The sequence below is a fragment of the Schistocerca americana genome, unplaced genomic scaffold (assembly GCF_021461395.2).
Source record: "Schistocerca americana isolate TAMUIC-IGC-003095 unplaced genomic scaffold, iqSchAmer2.1 HiC_scaffold_1108, whole genome shotgun sequence".
NCBI classification, from domain to species: domain Eukaryota; kingdom Metazoa; phylum Arthropoda; class Insecta; order Orthoptera; family Acrididae; genus Schistocerca; species Schistocerca americana.
Window position 1 is genome coordinate 35,001 of NW_025725164.1, and position 5,435 is coordinate 40,435.

The following is a 5,435-nucleotide window of genomic DNA, read 5'->3' on the forward strand; positions in this document are numbered from 1 at the left end:
TGTACGAGGTGTCGCACGCCACACCGCCAGCCGGCTGTGCACGCTACCGAGTAAGTACCGGTATGCGAACCGCCAGGCGACGGGCGCGCATCGCACGTTTAAGGAGGCGCGGCCGGCCCCACAGGCGGCCGCGACGCTCCCAGGTCTGCGAAGCGGGGCAAACGCCGCGCGCTTCAGTATACGTAGCCGACCCTCAGCCAGACGTGGCCCGGGAACGGAATCCATGGACCGCAATGTGCGTTCGAAACGTCGATGTTCATGTGTCCTGCAGTTCACATGTCGACGCGCAATTTGCTGCGTTCTTCATCGACCCACGAGCCGAGTGATCCACCGTCCTGGGTGATCTTTTCTTAGTTTACACTGTCTCTTTCAAGACAGTTGCATAGGCGGGACGTAGGCGTGTGGCGGCCCCTGTTCAAGCGTTCTGTGTCCAACGGCCTCACGGCCGATGGGCGTCGTACGGCTCCACACCGGAGCGGACAGGCAGTCGGGCGAAAGTCATTCAAAACCGGCGCCAGGCGCCAGGTGCCGCAGGCCAGCCGCTCCAGCGCTTCAGCGCTCGTACCACACAACATTGGCGTTAGTTTTGAGAAGCACGCGTGGTTCCGCACGCGGCGCACGGCTACTGCGAGCCGTACAGGTAGCGTGTTGCGCGACACGACACGCACATCGAAAGACATGCAGTCTAGTCGGTAATGATCCTTCCGCAGGTTCACCTACGGAAACCTTGTTACGACTTTTACTTCCTCTAAATGATCAAGTTTGGTCATCTTTCCGGTAGCATCGGCAACGACAGAGTCAATGCCGCGTACCAGTCCGAAGACCTCACTAAATCATTCAATCGGTAGTAGCGACGGGCGGTGTGTACAAAGGGCAGGGACGTAATCAACGCGAGCTTATGACTCGCGCTTACTGGGAATTCCTCGTTCATGGGGAACAATTGCAAGCCCCAATCCCTAGCACGAAGGAGGTTCAGCGGGTTACCCCGACCTTTCGGCCTAGGAAGACACGCTGATTCCTTCAGTGTAGCGCGCGTGCGGCCCAGAACATCTAAGGGCATCACAGACCTGTTATTGCTCAATCTCGTGCGGCTAGAAGCCGCCTGTCCCTCTAAGAAGAAAAGTAATCGCTGACAGCACGAAGGATGTCACGCGACTAGTTAGCAGGCTAGAGTCTCGTTCGTTATCGGAATTAACCAGACAAATCGCTCCACCAACTAAGAACGGCCATGCACCACCACCCACCGAATCAAGAAAGAGCTATCAATCTGTCAATCCTTCCGGTGTCCGGGCCTGGTGAGGTTTCCCGTGTTGAGTCAAATTAAGCCGCAGGCTCCACTCCTGGTGGTGCCCTTCCGTCAATTCCTTTAAGTTTCAGCTTTGCAACCATACTTCCCCCGGAACCCAAAAGCTTTGGTTTCCCGGAGGCTGCCCGCCGAGTCATCGGAGGAACTGCGGCGGATCGCTGGCTGGCATCGTTTATGGTTAGAACTAGGGCGGTATCTGATCGCCTTCGAACCTCTAACTTTCGTTCTTGATTAATGAAAACATACTTGGCAAATGCTTTCGCTTCTGTTCGTCTTGCGACGATCCAAGAATTTCACCTCTAACGTCGCAATACGAATGCCCCCGCCTGTCCCTATTAATCATTACCTCGGGTTCCGAAAACCAACAAAATAGAACCGAGGTCCTATTCCATTATTCCATGCACACAGTATTCAGGCGGGCTTGCCTGCTTTAAGCACTCTAATTTGTTCAAAGTAAACGTGCCGGCCCACCGAGACACTCACTCAAGAGCACCCTGGTAGGATTGCAACGGGGTCCGCCTCGGGACGCACGAGCACGCACGAGGCGCGTCGCACGCCTTCAGCTCGCCCCACCGGCAGGACGTCCCACGATACATGCCAGTTAAACACCGACGGGCGGTGAACCAACAGCGTGGGACACAAATCCAACTACGAGCTTTTTAACCGCAACAACTTTAATATACGCTATTGGAGCTGGAATTACCGCGGCTGCTGGCACCAGACTTGCCCTCCAATAGATACTCGTTAAAGGATTTAAAGTGTACTCATTCCGATTACGGGGCCTCGGATGAGTCCCGTATCGTTATTTTTCGTCACTACCTCCCCGTGCCGGGAGTGGGTAATTTGCGCGCCTGCTGCCTTCCTTGGATGTGGTAGCCGTTTCTCAGGCTCCCTCTCCGGAATCGAACCCTGATTCCCCGTTACCCGTTACAACCATGGTAGGCGCAGAACCTACCATCGACAGTTGATAAGGCAGACATTTGAAAGATGCGTCGCCGGTACGAGGACCGTGCGATCAGCCCAAAGTTATTCAGAGTCACCAAGGCAAACGGACCGGACGAGCCGACCGATTGGTTTTGATCTAATAAAAGCGTCCCTTCCATCTCTGGTCGGGACTCTGTTTGCATGTATTAGCTCTAGAATTACCACAGTTATCCAAGTAACGTGGGTACGATCTAAGGAACCATAACTGATTTAATGAGCCATTCGCGGTTTCACCTTAATGCGGCTTGTACTGAGACATGCATGGCTTAATCTTTGAGACAAGCATATGACTACTGGCAGGATCAACCAGGGAGCTGCGTCAACTAGAGCTGAGCAGCCGGCCGCCCGGGAGTGTGTCCCGGGGGCCCGCGCGAACACGCAAGCGTCCGCTCAATTATTCTGCAAACAGGAGGAGGCTGAGCTCCCCTGCACAATACACCTCGAAACCCTCTCAGGTCCCGGCGGCGCGCAGCGCCGTCCTAAGTACTTGGTCGGGTTCGAGAGAGGCGCAATCGCCCGGAGTTTGGCGAGTAGACGCTTTAGGTGCGACCACCCGTGCTCCCAACTGAGCTTGCCGCTGCCGACAGAGGCCCGGGAGCGTGCTGTCGTGGCATTGCCGGCGGGAGACAACACGCGCCACCTACGGTGGCCGGCAGCTCCAACGCCAGCGCCACAGAAGGACAAAAGCCCCACTTGGGTGCCGAAGCGAACTCTCCCAGCACAGCGCACGCGCCAACACGTCCGCACAGCTGCGATACAATCCACCTGCGAGAACCGCAGAGGCGACCGAGCAGCAGACGGCGTCGCGGCGCCGAGCGCCGGGCGGCGGCGCATCCTCAGCGCACACAGTCCTCAATCGGACCAGCACACTGCAGATGTCCACCGCGCTTCGCACCGGGCCCGCGAGGACCTACTTTGGCCGCACGGCGCCGCGTGCAGGGTGCGCCGGCGCGCAGCTGCGCCGCCTGCCGCCTCCGTCGGCCGGCGCGCCTGCCACTGGCCGCCCCCACCAGCCGGCTGTAGCGCGTGCGCCCACGCACCGCGCGGCCAGCACGCCGGAAGGCCCCCCCTCACCGGCCGGGGACGGTCCCACCCAGCCACCGCCGCGTATCGCTTCACACCCACATGCCATTCACGTTCGTGGGCATGGTGGGTATCGCTGAAACAACCGGTTGGTAGCTCAACCGATCGTCGCCATCACTGATTCACCTCTAGCGAGAACAACCGCACCACAACGGTTTACCAGTTCTTCATTTGCGTAACGTCACCAGCAAACGTAGACGTCCATCGCCATTTGCAAATTCAACGATTGTTGCATGCCTGTGTCAGGTGTCACGACACACTATGTCTGCCCACATACACGCAACAACATGTGCACGCTTCGCGAACACGTGGAAGGTGGCCCCCGTACGTATGCGATGTCCATTGCGCGAACGACTGTCAACCGGCCTCTGTCGCATGTCGCAGATGTGGAACGCAGTGCACCATGCTATCACGGTGTGTGAGAAGAGACGACTACGTCTGACAACACGCGCCACTACATCAACAGACGGCTCATGCTGATCGCCATCCACGGCATACCATACTGCAATCCAGCTCTTATAGGGAGACGACACGTAGCTGAGTGCACAATATTTGGACCGTATGGTTCGCCGTTGTTGGCGCAGTCGTGGTACGGTCACACATGTACCACGATGTATCATTCAGTACATGAGGACCAATGTGCGGTACAGTGTGTGATTTGGACGTACAACATCAGCGGACAGTTGCCACAAGCCGTACCACAACGTAGGCTGTGCTTCGCCATGCGAATGCCAATGAACAACTGCGAAGGGCATTGAGCATGTACGTCCTGCCGCCATCCCGCATTACAGTGTATAGCTGCAAGGTGTTTAACATGAAGCGATACTCTGGGGACCGGGCAGTGCGAGTAGCAAACTATATTGCGGGGGTTGCAGTTAGGCAACACTACACTAATTTAACGCGTCGTATGACAATTACAGAGCAGGTTAAGGCCCAACGTGTGTTGGGGTTAAGGCCCAACGTGTGTTGGGTTAAGGCCAACGTGTGTTGGGTTAAGGCCCAACGTGTGTTGGGTTAAGGCCCAACGTGTGTTGGGTTAAGGCCCAACGTGTGTTGGGTTAAGGCCCAACGTGTGTTGGGTTAAGGCCCAACGTGTGTTGGGTTAAGGCCCAACGTGTGTTGGGTTAAGGCCCAACGTGTGTTGGGTTAAGGCCCAACGTGTGTTGGGTTAAGGCCCAACGTGTGTTGGGTTAAGGCCCAACGTGTGTTGGGTTAAGGCCCAACGTGTGTTGGGTTAAGGCCCAACGTGTGTTGGGTTAAGGCGCAACATAGGTTAGGTTAAGGCGCAACATAGGTTAGGTTAAGGCGCAACATAGGTTAGGTTAAGGCGCAACATAGGTTAGGTTAAGGCGCAACATAGGTTAGGTTAAGGCGCAACATAGGTTAGGTTAAGGCGCAACATAGGTTAGGTTACGGCGCAACATAGGTTAGGTTAAGGCGCAACATAGGTTAGGTTAAGGCGCAACATAGGTTAGGTTACGGCGCAACATAGGTTAGGTTAAGGCGCAACATAGGTTAGGTTAAGGCGCAACATAGGTTAGGTTAAGGCGCAACATAGGTTAGGTTAAGGCGCAACATAGGTTAGGTTAAGGCGCAACATAGGTTAGGTTAAGGCGCAACATAGGTTAGGTTAAGGCGCAACATAGGTTAGGTTAAGGCGCAACATAGGTTAGGTTACGGCGCAACATAGGTTAGGTTAAGGCGCAACATAGGTTAGGTTAAGGCGCAACATAGGTTAGGTTAAGGCGCAACATAGGTTAGGTTATGGCGCAACATAGGTTAGGTTACGGCGCAACATAGGTTAGGTTACGGCGCAACATAGGTTAGGTTAAGGCGCAACATAGGTTAGGTTAAGGCGCAACATAGGTTAGGTTAAGGCGCAACATAGGTTAGGTTAAGGCGCAACATAGGTTAGGTTAAGGCGCAACATAGGTTAGGTTAAGGCGCAACATAGGTTAGGTTAAGGCGCAACATAGGTTAGGTTAAAGGCGCAACATGGGTTAGGTTAAGGCGCAACATGGGTTAGGTTAAGGCGCAACATGGGGTTAGGTTAAGGCGCCAT

General features: G+C 55.2%; 2 non-coding genes across 2 annotated transcripts; both read right to left on the minus strand.

Moving 5' to 3' along the window:
• Positions 1-187: 187 nt before the first annotated feature.
• Positions 188-342, minus strand: LOC124560737. Its single transcript, XR_006969284.1, has one exon. It is a non-coding gene; the product is annotated as a 5.8S ribosomal RNA (ribosomal RNA).
• Positions 343-693: 351 nt separating this feature from the next.
• Positions 694-2,603, minus strand: LOC124560739. Its single transcript, XR_006969286.1, has one exon. It is a non-coding gene; the product is annotated as a small subunit ribosomal RNA (ribosomal RNA).
• Positions 2,604-5,435: the final 2,832 nt, after the last annotated feature.